Source organism: Eubalaena glacialis, chromosome 9 (genome assembly GCF_028564815.1).
Source record: "Eubalaena glacialis isolate mEubGla1 chromosome 9, mEubGla1.1.hap2.+ XY, whole genome shotgun sequence".
NCBI classification, from domain to species: Eukaryota; Metazoa; Chordata; class Mammalia; order Artiodactyla; family Balaenidae; genus Eubalaena; species Eubalaena glacialis.
Genome location: NC_083724.1, coordinates 18,363,568 through 18,377,776, shown reverse-complemented (window position 1 = coordinate 18,377,776; position 14,209 = coordinate 18,363,568). Strand labels below are relative to the sequence as shown.

The 14,209-nt window shown below is 45.0% G+C and overlaps 1 protein-coding gene and 1 pseudogene across 5 annotated transcripts in view; both read right to left on the bottom strand.

Annotated features, from left to right (window-relative positions):
- The window catches only part of ASTN2 (astrotactin 2), a 909,948-nt gene that overhangs the window by 381,358 nt on the left and 514,381 nt on the right, over positions 1–14,209 (bottom strand). The gene's annotated exons all lie outside the window — the stretch shown is intronic.
- On the bottom strand, positions 3,577–3,984 carry LOC133098094 (small ribosomal subunit protein eS12-like; annotated as a pseudogene).

The following is a 14,209-nucleotide window of genomic DNA, read 5'->3' as shown; positions in this document are numbered from 1 at the left end:
AAGAGGAGGTGGGAAGGACACAGGTAAACCGTAAAGCTCGCTGAGGGCATGCAAGAAGGACCTCTGGGTACTGTGACCACGGTCAAGTCCCTTCGTCTCTCTGGGCATCAGAATCTAACTTTAAAAGGAGAGGTTTGAATCTTGACATTCCCTCCAAGACTGAGTGTCAGTAACTCTGTAAACCAGATGGTCAATCCAGATCCCAGGATCAGAGGCCCTTCTGAAAACTGCTTCTCACACAGATAAAAATGATCTATAACGAGCATTCCACTTGTTAGCTTTTAAGTGTGAGCTTTTCAAGGGTGTAAACATACACGCATAGATATATGTGTAGAAGGTGATCACCGAGGCACTGTTTGTAACAACAAAGCATTGGAAACAACCTAAATGACCTTCAATCAGGGCACTGTGGAATAAAAATGGTATATTCATGTGCTGGAATGTTCTCCTGCAGTTAAAAGGAATGGACTGACTCTATATGTGTCAACATGGGTAGAGCTCAAAAAATATTTCTGAGGGGAAAAGCAAGATGCAGAATGTTATATATAGTATGACACCATTTAAGAAAACAGGCACACATTAGAGCTTCCCTTTGGGTAGGTGACATATATGGAAAAGTATTTTTAAAGGACTGAAAAGCGACAACAAACTCATTTAAAGTTATGTTGGAAAGATTAAAACCGCATTTACACGAGTGGCTAATTTTGAGGAGAGAAACTCAGAAATAAAGAAAGGATGGGACTAGCAATGGTGAATGTGGGTGGGACAGTCAGGGTGGTTTTAGCTTTAGTGATATTTTTCTAATTTATAAAAGCAGAATCGAATCATGCATTTTTAAGTCAACTCTAAAAATGAGAAATGTCTAGTACACAGTCTGGTCATCACAGAAGACAACATAATAATGTGGAAAGAGTTTGGAAAATGGAATCAGACCTAGTAATCCTAGCAGATAACTTCTCTGCTAAGAGCCTCTGACTCCCCAGTTGCAAAATGGACTTTGCAAAGCTGAGCGCCAAAAAGTAGTCAATAGTGTCTCCTGTCTGGGGCATAATTTGCATTCACATATTGTTTGTTCCCTGCACCCTGGAAAACAGGACATGCATTTTCTTGCCATGTTTCTTACACTTAAAAAAAATCACTCCTTTAATGAATTAAAAGGTGAAGTTCCTTCCTAGTCTCCATGGAGTCAGGAAACTGATTTAATGGATTCAGAATTAATGAGTTTTTTAAAGTTTTTCTAATTGTCATAGTGTCAGTCAGGGTTTTAACTGAGCAAGGTTTCAGCTGAACTGGAACACGTCCTTTGCCTTGCTTTGTGGGTATCAATGAGTATTAAAGAGGGGCCGCTTCACAAGGACAACACCAGCAGCGGGATCAAAGTCAAAGTGTCATTCAATGACCTTGAGTTAGAACTGGTGGGGTTAAGTCCACACAGGCGAAGCTGTCAGCGCAGGGGAGCATCTTCTGTAAGAGTGCCTTAAGATTTCAGGACCTTGTGCTTCTACTAGGTTAGTCCTCCGCCTGGAATTCCATCTTTTCCCACAATGTTCACATGCCTACATCCTATTTTTCTTGATGTCATTTTCTCCGTGTAGTCTTCATGGATACCTCCTCCCTCCACAACAATGACCATGATGCTGATGACAGCTACCATTTACAGAGCAACATTAATTACCAGGGACCATGCTGGGTTTTCATCTAATCCTCATGGCAACCCTGAGAACTAAGCATCCATATTGCCATTTTATGGATGAAGAAACCAAGGCTCAGTGAGTGTGGAAGGATGTTAACAGGGAGGGGTGGGGGTCACCATTTTCTAGGGGCTCTGCTTTTTGACACCTCTCTCCCTTATCATGTTCTTGGCTTCTGAGGGTCTACGGTTTTCTTGTTATTGATTTATAGAGAGAGAACTCATTTTCAGAGATTTTCCTGGGCTGTATTCCTTGGGCTTAATCCTCAGAAACAGAAAGTTTAAACACAATCAGAGAAAAAAAATAGAGCCCTGTGAAATGATCCATTCTTTGAGGCAGGAGGCTCACCACTCATACTAGCTAATCCTACAAGATGATTGAGGAAGAGGATGGGACATCTGGCCACCACTGCAACCTCTCAAGGCTACCCCCAGCTGGGGAGGGTAGGAGCCTCCAGCAGTTTCCAGAATAGTTTCCATCACAAAGTCCCAAGGGTGAGTCTCCAGTAGGAAAAGTCTCTCACCACCAGCCTAAGTGCTCCTTCCCTGCTCCCTCCTCCCTCTACCCACTGTCTCTCCTTCCTCTTCTCCCCTCCACCCACACCTCCTTTAAGTTCTGAGGCTCCACAGGAAGCAAGTGGGAGGGGACAATACATTTATTACACACTGTGAGTGAACCAGCAGTCCGGTTCTATTCTTTAGGGTTTCTTTGCCTTAGGTTAGCTCCTGGCTTGCCCGGCGGTAAAACTATTTACTACATCAAATGAAGATTTTTTTTGTGGATTTCTTGAAAACCATGATAGAAGTGTGAAAAAATGTGTCCAAGGTCAAACGTAGTGGCTATAATTTGCAAGTTCTGAATCCCAAACCCTCTTCTGGTTACTGATATTGTGTGTGTGTGTGTGTGTGTGTGTGTGTGTGTGTGTGTTTGTGCTTAAAGCTGCATTATTCCTATAGCAATTCTTACTTTAGCTCCCCTTACATGGCTGCTATTGATGTACCTGAATCACCTTGAGAGCAAGACCCAGCTTGGATTCATCTCTGCATCTTCCAACAGCTTAGCATCATAGAATAAGTGCCCGTAAATGATTGTAGGAACAAATGCGAGAGTCAGGGACAACCTCGGTGTGCTGACTCTTAAGCTTTCCTGCACAAGACATCTCAGTGCAGACAGTGATGTGGATGGGGCGGCACTGTCCCAGCGAAGGGCAGCCTCTGCAGGACCTCAAAGTGAGGAGACTGCAGGCAGGAGGCCGGAAAGGCCAGAGCAGCCTGGCAAATTGGTTTGGGACAGGGAGCTCCAAACCACGCAGATAACTGAGACCTGGCTGCTTTGATGATCTCCTCCTTGGAGGAAGGTCACTGAAATAAGATCAGCCTTTCCCAAATTGTTCCGAGGAAGTAAGCTAATGGAAAAAGTTCCTGGAGTCAAATATATTTGAGAAATGATGTGCTGAACTAAGTTAAACAAGGTCTTTACTTCAGGACTTTTCAGAGGAAGTGCACGTTGTAAATATTCAGAAGGGAAAAAAAATGAAGGCCGCATTTTCCCCATTGATACACCATAAAAACCACGGTCCCAGAGCATTGTATAGGGCTACCATTCCCCAGGAAGTGGGTATGACACCCCACCCAACCGCTTAAAGGACAAGTTGTGGGGAACAAAAAAGAGTCCAATGAAATTATCTGAAAGAATAAGAATCATTTCTCAAGAAAGAGGGCTCAGGGGGAGCCAAGACAAGAAGCCCACCTTCTTCCCTCTGCAAAGACTAGCCAATGTCACAGGACAGATAAGGGGGTGTTATGGAATCATGCTTGAAACCTACCTTTCTCTCTCTCTCTCTTTTTTTTTTTTTGAGGAACAAGAGCCCGGTTTTTTTATTTGATCAGTTCTTGCATTGGAAGCGCTCCTCAGTGACATCCTTGGCCTGAGCCTCTGTGCCGTAGTCCTTAACCACCACGCAACTGCAACCGACCCCTTTATGGGGTTTTCCCTCACTGTCACTTTTACAGAGGCCTACCCACTCCCCTAGTTTCTTGCTGTCATCAATCTTAATCAGGTTGATTTGGTGCTCAGCACAAAGGGCCTCCACCCACTTGACCTATATAGGCTCATCGCAGTTGGATGCAAGCACACAGAGATGGGCTTGGCGCTTGTCTAAGGCTTTGGCAGCTACACAAATTCCACGTGCTAGGCCATGGTGGATGAGGGCGGTCTTCAGCACCTCTTGCGGCGCAGTATTAACGTCCATTACACCTCCGGCAGCAATGCCTTCCTCGGCCAGGGCGGTGGGTTACGGGTGGAGCCGAATCTCTAGTGCACCCGAGCCTCCGCCTCCGCGCCAACTCCGAGGAGGCAGGGGAAGAGCCCTTTCTCTCTTTAAGGAGATATGAACTTCAAAATGCTTCCTGAATCTAAACCCTTTTCCCGACCTCCACTGCCACCACCCAGACCCAGGCCACCATCACCTCTCACCTGGATTACTGCAGTAGCCTTCTACCTGTCCTCCTCACCTCCGACCTCCCTCCTCTGCAGTCTATTCTCAACAAAGCAGCCACAGTGTTCCTTTTGAAAATTTGGTTAGATCATGTTTCTCTTTTTTTCAGGATCCTCCAATAGCTTTCCATTTCTTTCAGAGTAAAAGCTAAAGTTCTTCAATGATCTGGCCACCTACTGCTCCTTTGACATCACGTCTTACTGCTCTTCTCACTTCCTACCACAGGAACACGGATCTCATCATTCTTCAAACACCCCAGGCTTTCTGTGCCTCAGGGCCTTTGCACTGGTAGTTCCTTCTTCTCAGAATGTTCTTTCCCCAGATATATACACACTCATTCTCTCTTCTTATTTAATTTTATTGTTCAAATGACATATTCTTGGGAAAACCTCTCTGATTATGTTATTTAAAATTGCTACTCTCTTACCATATGACCCAGCAAGCCCACTACTGGGCATATACCCAGAGAAAACCATAATTCAAAAAGACATATGCACCCCAGTGTTCACTGCAGCACTATTTACAATAGCCAGGTCATGGAAGCAACCTAAATGCCCATCAACAGATGAATGGATAAAGGAGATGTGGTACATATATACAGTGGAATATTACTCAGCCATAAAAAGGAACGAAATTGGGTCATTTATAGTGATGTGGATGAACCTAGAGTCTGTCATACAGAGTGATGTAAATGAGAAAGAGAAAAACAAATATCGTGTATTAACGCATATAAATGGAATCTAGAAAAATGGTACAGATGAACTGGTTTGCAAGGCAGAAATAGAGACACAGATGTAGAGAACAAACGTATGGACACCAAGGGGGGTGGGGGGGTGGGGGGGTGATGGTGGTGGGATGAATTGGGAGATTGGGATTGACATATATACACTAATATGTATAAAATAGATAACTAATAAGAATTTGCTATATAAAAAAAATTGCTACTCTCATCCCACACTCCAGACCCCCTTATCCTGCTCTTTTTTTAATAGCGCTTATCACCTCTAACTTACTACATGCTTTATTTATTTGTCATGTTATTGTCTGTCTCCCCCCCCCCCCCACCCCTCTCTGCTTGAATATAAGGTCCATGATGGCAGGGGTCTTTGTTTTATTTTCTGGAGTATACTTAGCATCTAGAGTGGTGCCTAGTAAATAGTAAATATTTGTGATAGATTGTATTTTCCAAAGATAGCCACAACACCATCTCCCATCCCACACACACTTCTTCCAAGGTGACCTTGGCACACTTTTCACTGAATGCTAGGGTCTCTGTCTCTTTTCCTTGAAACTGGCTTGATGTGTATGACTGCATCAACCAATAAAGTACAGTAGAAATGATGCTCTGTGACTTCCAGGGTTAGGTCATAAAATGCCATCCCATGCACCTTGCTCTCTTGGAACTCGACCACCATACTGCATGGGAGCCCAAGCAGTCCATGGAGAGGCCCAGTTGAAAAGTTACTGGGTCCCTCAACCTGCAGCCCCATCTGAGCTCCCAGCTGGCAGCGAGCACCAACTTGAATGCCATCTTGAAAGTGGAGCCTCTCTCGCCCTAGGTGAACCACTCCAGCTGACTTGCATAGAATGGAAGTGGAGCCTCTCTCGCCCTAGGTGAACCACTCCAGCTGACTTGCATAGAATGGCTGAATCACTCGCACTGAACCTTGCCCAGTTATACATAGGTTAATGAACAAAATAAATGATCAGGAGAATGGTGTTGCCTCAGCCAGACCACCAGGACTAAACTGGAATTTTACAGTCAGGGATTCCCTGGTAGCATTGAAATCACTCCTCAAAGGCAGGTCGGATGTCAGGGCACTGGTGTGAGAGGCCCAGGCTTGGCAATATCCCGACCTCCATGCCAAGCCCACCTCCTCCTCTTCCTGGACAGGAGACAGATTCCCTCTCTGGGCCTCAGGTTCCTTGTGAGAAGGATTAAATGAGATGACACAGTTAGAGAGTTCAGATCAGGGTGTGGTATGTGACAGTCACAAGACTAGTTTGATATTCTTTTCCTTCCATGCAGAGGTCTGGAGCCCAAAGGAAATAAGTCTCGAAAGCCTCTTTGCTTGCATGACCAGGCAGGTGCGCCTGTGGACGGGCTTACCGGGGACGGGCGCGGCTGGCAGTCAAGAAGGGACAGGCTCTCACCTGCCTCCGGGTCTCTGCCAGGAACACTGTTCGCCACCCTCCCGCCCTCTGCTTTTGGCTTCACTAATGCCTGCTAATTGTTTGAGTCTCAGTAATTAATTATTAATTGCATCTAGAAGCCCCCATCAGCCTCCCATGGGTGGGATTTCTGCTGCATGCCCCAGGGCACCCATCCCTCTACCATCCTGGCCAGCATCACACCAGAAGGTGAGTGCCTTCCATCCCTCTCCTTCGCCTGCACGAGGTGAGGACAGGCACAGGGATTCTCGTGCCTTTGCTGAAGCTCCAGTGCCTACCACAGGGCCTGGCATAACAGTGATGTGAATAACTGGGGGAAATCTGTGTCTCTCCAGGACACAGGAGCACCAAGGGTTAAGGCTGTATGAGGCTCCTATGTTGTAGGGGCAGGTACTCTTATGTGGCCGTATGATGGTTTCTTCTTAGGACGCTGAGAGTCTGGGATATAACCAAGAGGTGAAAGGTGGGACAGCATGACTCTTCTCAGACACTGGTTAGGGGGTGAGGCTGCTCATCTCCAAGAGGCCAGACCATGCTGTGGTTGAGACCTCATCCTGGGGGCCAGACTGCCTGCTCCCCCATCTTGGCTATGTCACTTACTAGCTGTAGGACCTCCAACAACTTACTTAAGCTCTCTGGGCCTCAGTTTCCTCATCTGTAAAATGGGAATAATGACATCACTTACCCCAGGCATTGGAATTGCAGAGATTTCACCAATTAATATGTGTAAAGCACTCAGAACAGGGTCTGGCATAGTTTAAGTGCTAAGGAGTGTCTGTTATCAATCTGCCTGTTGAGTAGGATCTATATCTGTTCTCTACAGCAGAAAGGTCTGGGCCTCTTCCATCTCTTCAAAAATTCACATAACAAACAGGATTATAAAAATAAACTCGAGATCCAGGCCGTGTGATGAACATCTTTCAGTCCTCCAGTGCTTTTCTGGGACTAAATGCTCCAGAACTCAATTTGGAGGTAATGTCAGAGCTCTGTGTTTGCAGTGAGACTACGAGGCCCAAGCCAAATGTCTCCAGCACTGTCCTCCGAGATAACTCTCCCCCAGCCCTCTAAAGGCCCCTCTACGCCCTCTTTTTGCAAAGAATGGGGAGTAAGCCAAGACTTCGGAAACCTTCCCCGTCTTGGAAGCCTCCTAACACCACCTCCTTCCTCGGAGTCCGGGTTATTTCAGGAGACTAAAAAGATCACCCAGGGAGCTAATCTTTGGGCTTCACTTCTGGGGGAGAGGGTGTGGGTAGGTGGGAGAGACAGATTTTTCTTGTACAGCAGAGCGCGTGTTCCTTTTTGAAAAGTCCTAGCGGAAATAAATGTACAACTTACTGTGGGCTGCGAAGAGCCACCAGCAGGAGCTGGAGTGATACAAAAGGGGCATTTGTGCCGGCACAAAACATTTAGCACTTTACCAAGACGTGCACAGGATATAAAAGGAGACGAAGCCTCCGCGAATCCACCAGGCAAGCGACGCGCCCTGAATGCTGGATGGCCCGTCACGCACCCCGACACACAGTCTCTCTCCTCTCCCGGGGGCCCCTGCCTCCTCTCGCGTGGAAGGGAGCTCTGCGTGAGTGCAGGTGTGCAAGGCCAGGCCTCCCGCTCAGGTGCTCGCCTTGTCTTCCTAAGTAGACCTGCCCATCCCCACGTTCAAGAGGATAGCTAGAAACCCGGGTATAACGAGGCAAAGCATTAGAAAGTTATATATTAAAGTAAGACACTCAATAAATGTGTTTTATCCTACTCAACTGACAAGTATACAGGGGTCCCCTGCTTTTCAAAAGTTCGCTTTACGCCAGTTCGCTTTTGCGAAAGACCCACATTTGTACCTCTTTTCAGTAATCGAAAGAAATCCGAAGAGGATTTTCACTTTTGCAAAAAGCGAAAAGCAAAAACAGCGTTCAGTGTTTGTTTTGCAGGGAGCCTTCTAGAAGCAGCTCGCACCCTGAGCAGTGAGACAGGCACCACCAAGCTCCTTACCCGGGAGCTACGCTCAGCATCTCAGCATCAAGCTGCCAGAGCTTTGAACTGTGTCTGTGAGCATCTGTGATTTATTCTCTGCATCCGTTAGCAACATGTGTCCTAAGGTGATCGCTTCTTCACTTTACACCATTTCAGCTTATGAAAGGTTTCATAGGAATGCTCTACTTTTGGACAGCAGGGGAGACCTGTGCCTTCATAACAACCTGGAAAGTGAGGCTCAAATCCAGCTTCCTTGGAAGAGGAGGTGGTACCTCAACATTCACAATGCCCAGAGCATCCAGAGGCATGGGCAAGGGAACGTGGGACTGAGTGTGTGCCCAGTCTTTTTTGCTTTAAGGGTCTAGGAATCACACGTCCTCGTGAGGAGACATGCAGGAAATACTATCTGCCCTTGAACTTAAACCTGTCTCTCTAGAGCTTTCTTTCATCCTTTTCAGCTTTTCACTCCTGCCCATCACAGGCACACAGAAAAAGCAGATCTCTGTTCTCCACTGACCAGCCAACCCTCAGATGTCGGCCAAAGTCCAGGGGACACCTTCTGTATGGCTGGCTCTGCTCGGAGGCTGGGGATAAGCAGGGGAGTTGCAGGGACCCTGCCCCCACAGAGCTCACAGGCGACCCAGGGAGACGGCCAGCCAGGCCCACGTGAGCTAACTCAATAACACACATGATAAGGATCAAAGTGAATGATGTGTAAAGCAGACACATCTGGGAGCAAATCCTGGGATGTCAGCCCATAAAGGGACGAGAGGAAGCTTTTTGTTCAATGTTAAAAAAAAAAAAAACTAGCAGCAAAACATTCTATTCAAGCTACACTTTTTCTGGGATCTGGGTATAGAAAACTGAAGAAAGCAGAGCTGTTCTCTTGGATTGAAGCAGGTGGGGGTAGGACATGGATGTCTCCAGACTCTTCCCTCTCTTTTCCCTCTGGTGAGCAGAGGACCCCGGTTGCCTCCCCACCTTACAATATCAGGTGTCTGGGCAGCCCCATCCTTAATACTGTTGCTCTAGTACAACCTCTTCACTTACAGGAAGAATGATTTGCTTGCGTGCCCATCCCTCCCCCACGCCCCACACACCTCCCCGCCATGGACTGTCAGCTTCTAGGAGATGCACCTTGGACCTTGTTCCTTTTTATACCCCAGAGTCTGGCATATAGTGGTCGCTCAGGGAGTGTGGTTGAAATGGATCAAAGGAGAGATGCCAGCCCAGAATCCAAATGTGGAGGGTCTTATGTGAGGTCATTCGGTTAGTGGGATGCTTGAAATCCTTTTTAGAAAAGTAAGGAAATCTTGAGAAAGAAAAACGGAGCTGGAGGAATCAGGCTCCCTGACTTCAGACTACACTACAAAGTTACAGTAATCAAGATAGTATGGTACTGGCACAAAAACAGAAATATAGATCAATGGACCAGGATAGAAAGTCCAGAGATAAACCCATGCACATATGGTCACCTTATCTTTGATAAAGGAGGCAAGAATATACAGTGGAGAAAAGACAGCCTCTTCAATAAGTGGTGCTGCGAAAACTGGACAGCTACATGTAAAAGAATGAAATTAGAACACTCCCTAACACCATACACAAAAATAAACTCAAAATGGATTAGAGACCTAAGTGTAAGACCGGACACTGTAAAACTCTTACAGGAAAACATAGGCAGAACACTCTATGACATAAATCACAGCAAGATCCTTTTTGACCCACCTCCTAGAGAAATGGAAATAAAAACAAAAATAAACAAATGGGACCTAATGAAACTTAGAAGCTTTTGCACAGCAAAGGAAACCATAAACAAGACGAAAAGACAACCCTCAGAATGGGAGAAAATATTTGCAAAAGAAGCAACTGACAAAGGATTAATCTCCAAAATTTACAAGCAGCTCAATATCAAAAAAACAAACAGTACAATCCAGAAATGGGCAAAAGACCTAAATAGACATTTCTCCAAAGAAGACATACAGATTGCCAACAAACACATGAAAGGATGCTCAACATCATTAATCATTAGAGAAATGCAAATCAAAACTACAATGAAATATCATCTCACACCAGTCAGAATGGCCATCATCAAAAAATCTACAAACAATAAATGCTGGAGAGGGTGTGGAGAAAAGGGAACCCTCTTGCACTGTTGGTGGGAATGTAAATTGATACAGCCACTATGGAGAACAGTATGGAGGCTCCTTAAAAAACTAAAAATAGAACTACCATACGACCCAGCAATCCCACTACTGGGCATATATCCTGAGAAAACCATAATTCAAAAAGAGTCATGTACCACAATGTTCATTGCAGCTCTATTTACAATAGCCAGGACATGGAAGCAACCTAAGTGTCCATCGACAGATGAATGGATAAAGAAGATGTGGCTCATATATACAATGGAATATTACTCAGGCATAAAAAGAAATGAAATTGAGTTATTTGTAGTGAGGTGGGTGAACCTAGAGATTGTCATACAGAGTGAAGTAAGTCAGAAAGAGAAAAACAAATACCGTATGCTAGCACATATATATGGAATCTAAAAAGCAAACAAAAATATGGTCATGAAGAACCTAGGGGCAAGACGGGAATAAAGACACAGACCTACTAGAGAATGGACTTGAGGACACAGGGAGGGGGAAGGGTAAGCTGGGACAAAGTGAGAGAGTGTCATGGACATATACACACTACCAAATGTAAAATAGATAGCTAGTGGGAAGCAGCCGCACAACACAGGGAGATCAGGTCGGTGTTTCGTGACCACCTAGAGGGGTGGGATAGGGAGGGTGGGAGGGAGGGAGACGCAAGAGGGAAGAGATATGGGGATATATGTATATGTATAACTGATTCACTTTGTTATAAACAAACACAGAAACTAACACACCATTGTAAAGCAATTATACTCCAATAAAGATGTTAAAAAAAAAAAAGTAAGGAAAAAATATAGGTGAGAATTCTCAGGAAAGACAGAAACTGGAGAGAAAAAAGGATCAGTAAGAAGCTAAAAATACCTTCAAGTGAGAGCCTTATATTATTATCATAGCAATAAATATAAAAATATCTATAAACCTAAAAATTTCTCTGCTTGGTATTTTTCTATTTTCATTCCTCTGTTAGCGCTTCTTCATTAATCTTCTTACTGACTTATAGTAACAAGTGCTAACAATTACGAAAAAACTATTAAGTATTCTTTACATTCTTTAAGAGCATTGCTTGCATTTTCTCATCTAACACTCAGAACAACCCTTTCAGCTGGGGTATGATTCCCTTTACATAAATGAGGAAACTGAGAACTCAGAGAGGTTAAGAGGCTTGTTCACGATCCATCACTCGGCCGTGAAGTGGAGAAATGTGCAGTGGAACCCAGGGTATGCATTCACTGACTGTTTCACAAGAGTAGGTGATAAATTCAGTAGTTTGGAGGACCAGTGCCCTTTTCCTTGGCCCTGTGGTCACAGAGCTGGGTAATGTATTGCTCTCACTGCCGCTTAGAGCCTGGAGGTTGGAGTTACCTATGTTCCAGGCTTTCTTAGGGGCCCAAAAGATACCTCAGCCTTTAGTCTGGGTCCCTAAGGGCACCAGAGAGTGAGCTGCAGCCCCACACAAAGGTCTCTGGGCAGGCTCCAAGTAGTGACAGCGCGCCCACAGCCCAGACCCAAGAAAATCTTCCAACCTCTGTTTTGGAGTGTGCTTCATCTAGAAAAGCAGGCCTGCCTTCGTGGGTTTTCCCACTGGTGTTACACACGGTTAAAGAGGGGCCGTATTTCACCCTAGAAATGGCTGCGTTTCAGGAGCAGAGTGTGATTAAGAAAGACGGATGGTGGGCAATATCCTTTACCAACACCTGTAGAAAGGAGCTGTGTAAGAGCAAGATCATTACCATTTGAACTAGAAAACAAAACGTGGTGGAGGTGGTGACGAATGGGAGGGGAGGGAAGGAGGAGGGTGACACCGAGGTGAAGAGGTAGGCACTATAGAAAAATGCTGGGCTGCAGGAGGAGCTTCATCCCTGGAACCAGAGGACTGGGTCCTTAAGCCCCAGCTCTGCCACGAACTGACTGAGAAGGTTGGGGCAAGCCTCCCCCTCGCTGGCCTCAGTTTCCCCATCAAACCCCTCGGAGGTCTTGTCTTGCTCAGATACCCAAGGCTGTAGGAGGCACTGTTTGGAGGCGACCACACCCAACGACAGACTAGATCAGCCTCGAGAACGCTGGAACTGAGTACTTAGCCACGTGCTGATGGCATCAGCCCACCCCCCCTCCATATTGTGAGAGGCAGGGACCTCTGGCTGTGGAACTTCAAAACTGCAGCATGAAGGTGTGCAGGCTGAGGCGTACGGGATCAGGGAACGGACACTGGCTATGGGGCTGGATGGAACTTTGTCCCAGTGTTTCTACAGATCATGTGGGTTAATAAATTTGCCTTTCTTTGTTTTTTTTGGCCTTGCCTCACAGCACGTCGGGTCTTAGTTCCCCGACCAGGGATCGGACCTGTGCCCCCTGCAGTGGAAGTGTGGAGTCCAAACCACTGGACCACCGGGGAATTCCCTAGGTTAATAAATTTGGAGTTAACAACTTCAAAAAGGGAAAGAAAGATGAAAGGCACTAGGATAAGACAAAAAGAGACTTTAGAGTTAAGTGGATTAGGGTGGGGGTACCCACCCCTACACTTGTTTGCTTTGTAAGCTCAGGCAAGTCGCAGTTCTCCAAGCTGGCCTTTTTCCTCGTCTGGAAAAGGGGGATAAGGACCACCCCACAGAGCTATTATGAATATTAAATGGAATAACGGTTTGTAAATTCTTAGCAGAGAGCCCGACATAAAAATAAATGACTTTTTGTTGCAGTGGTAAATGGGAGTGTTTTCTTAATTTCACTTTCAGATTTTTCATCATTAGTGTATAGAAATGCAAGAGATTTCTGTGCATTAATTTTGTATCCTGCTACTTTACCAAATTCATTGATTAGCTCTAGTAGTTTTCTGGTAGCATCTTTAGGATTCTCTATGTGTAGTATCATGGCATCTGCAAACAGTGACAGCTTTACTTCTTCTTTTCCGATTTGGATTCCTTTTATTTCTTTTTCTTCTCTGATTGCTGTGCCTAAAACTTCCAAAACTATGTTGAATAATAGTGGTGAAAGTGGGCAACCTTGCCTGGTTCCTGATATTAGGGGAAATGGTTTCAGTATTTCACCATTGAGGATGATGTTGGCTGTGAGTTTCTCATATATGGCCTTTATTATGTTGAGGAAAATTCCCTCTATGCCTACTTTCTGGAGGGTTTTTATCATAAATGGGTGTTGAATTTTGTCGAAAGCTTTCTCTGCATCTATTGAGATGATCATATGGTTTTTCTCCTTCAATTTGTTAATATGGTGTATCACATAGATTGATTTGCATATATTGAAGGATCCTTGCATTCCTGGGATAAACCCCACTTGATCACGGTATATGATCCTTTTAATGTGCTGCTGGATTCTGTTTGCTAGTATTTTGTTGAGGATTTTTAGAGAAATGGAAATAAAAACAAAAATAAACAAATGGGACCTAATGAAACTTAAAAGCTTTTGCACAGCAAAGGAAACCATAAACAAGATGAAAAGACAACCTTCAGAATGGGAGAAAATATTTGCAAATGAAGCAACTGATAAAGGATTAATCTCCAAAATTTACAAGCAGCTCATGCAGCTCAATATCAAGAAAACAAACAACCCAATCCAAAATTGGGCAGAAGACCTAAATAGACATTTCTCCAAAGAAGATACACAGATTGCCAACAAACACATGAAAGAATGCTCAACATCATTAATCATTAGAGAAACGCAAATCAAAACTACAATGAAATATCATCTCATACCAGTCAGAATGGCCATCATCAAAA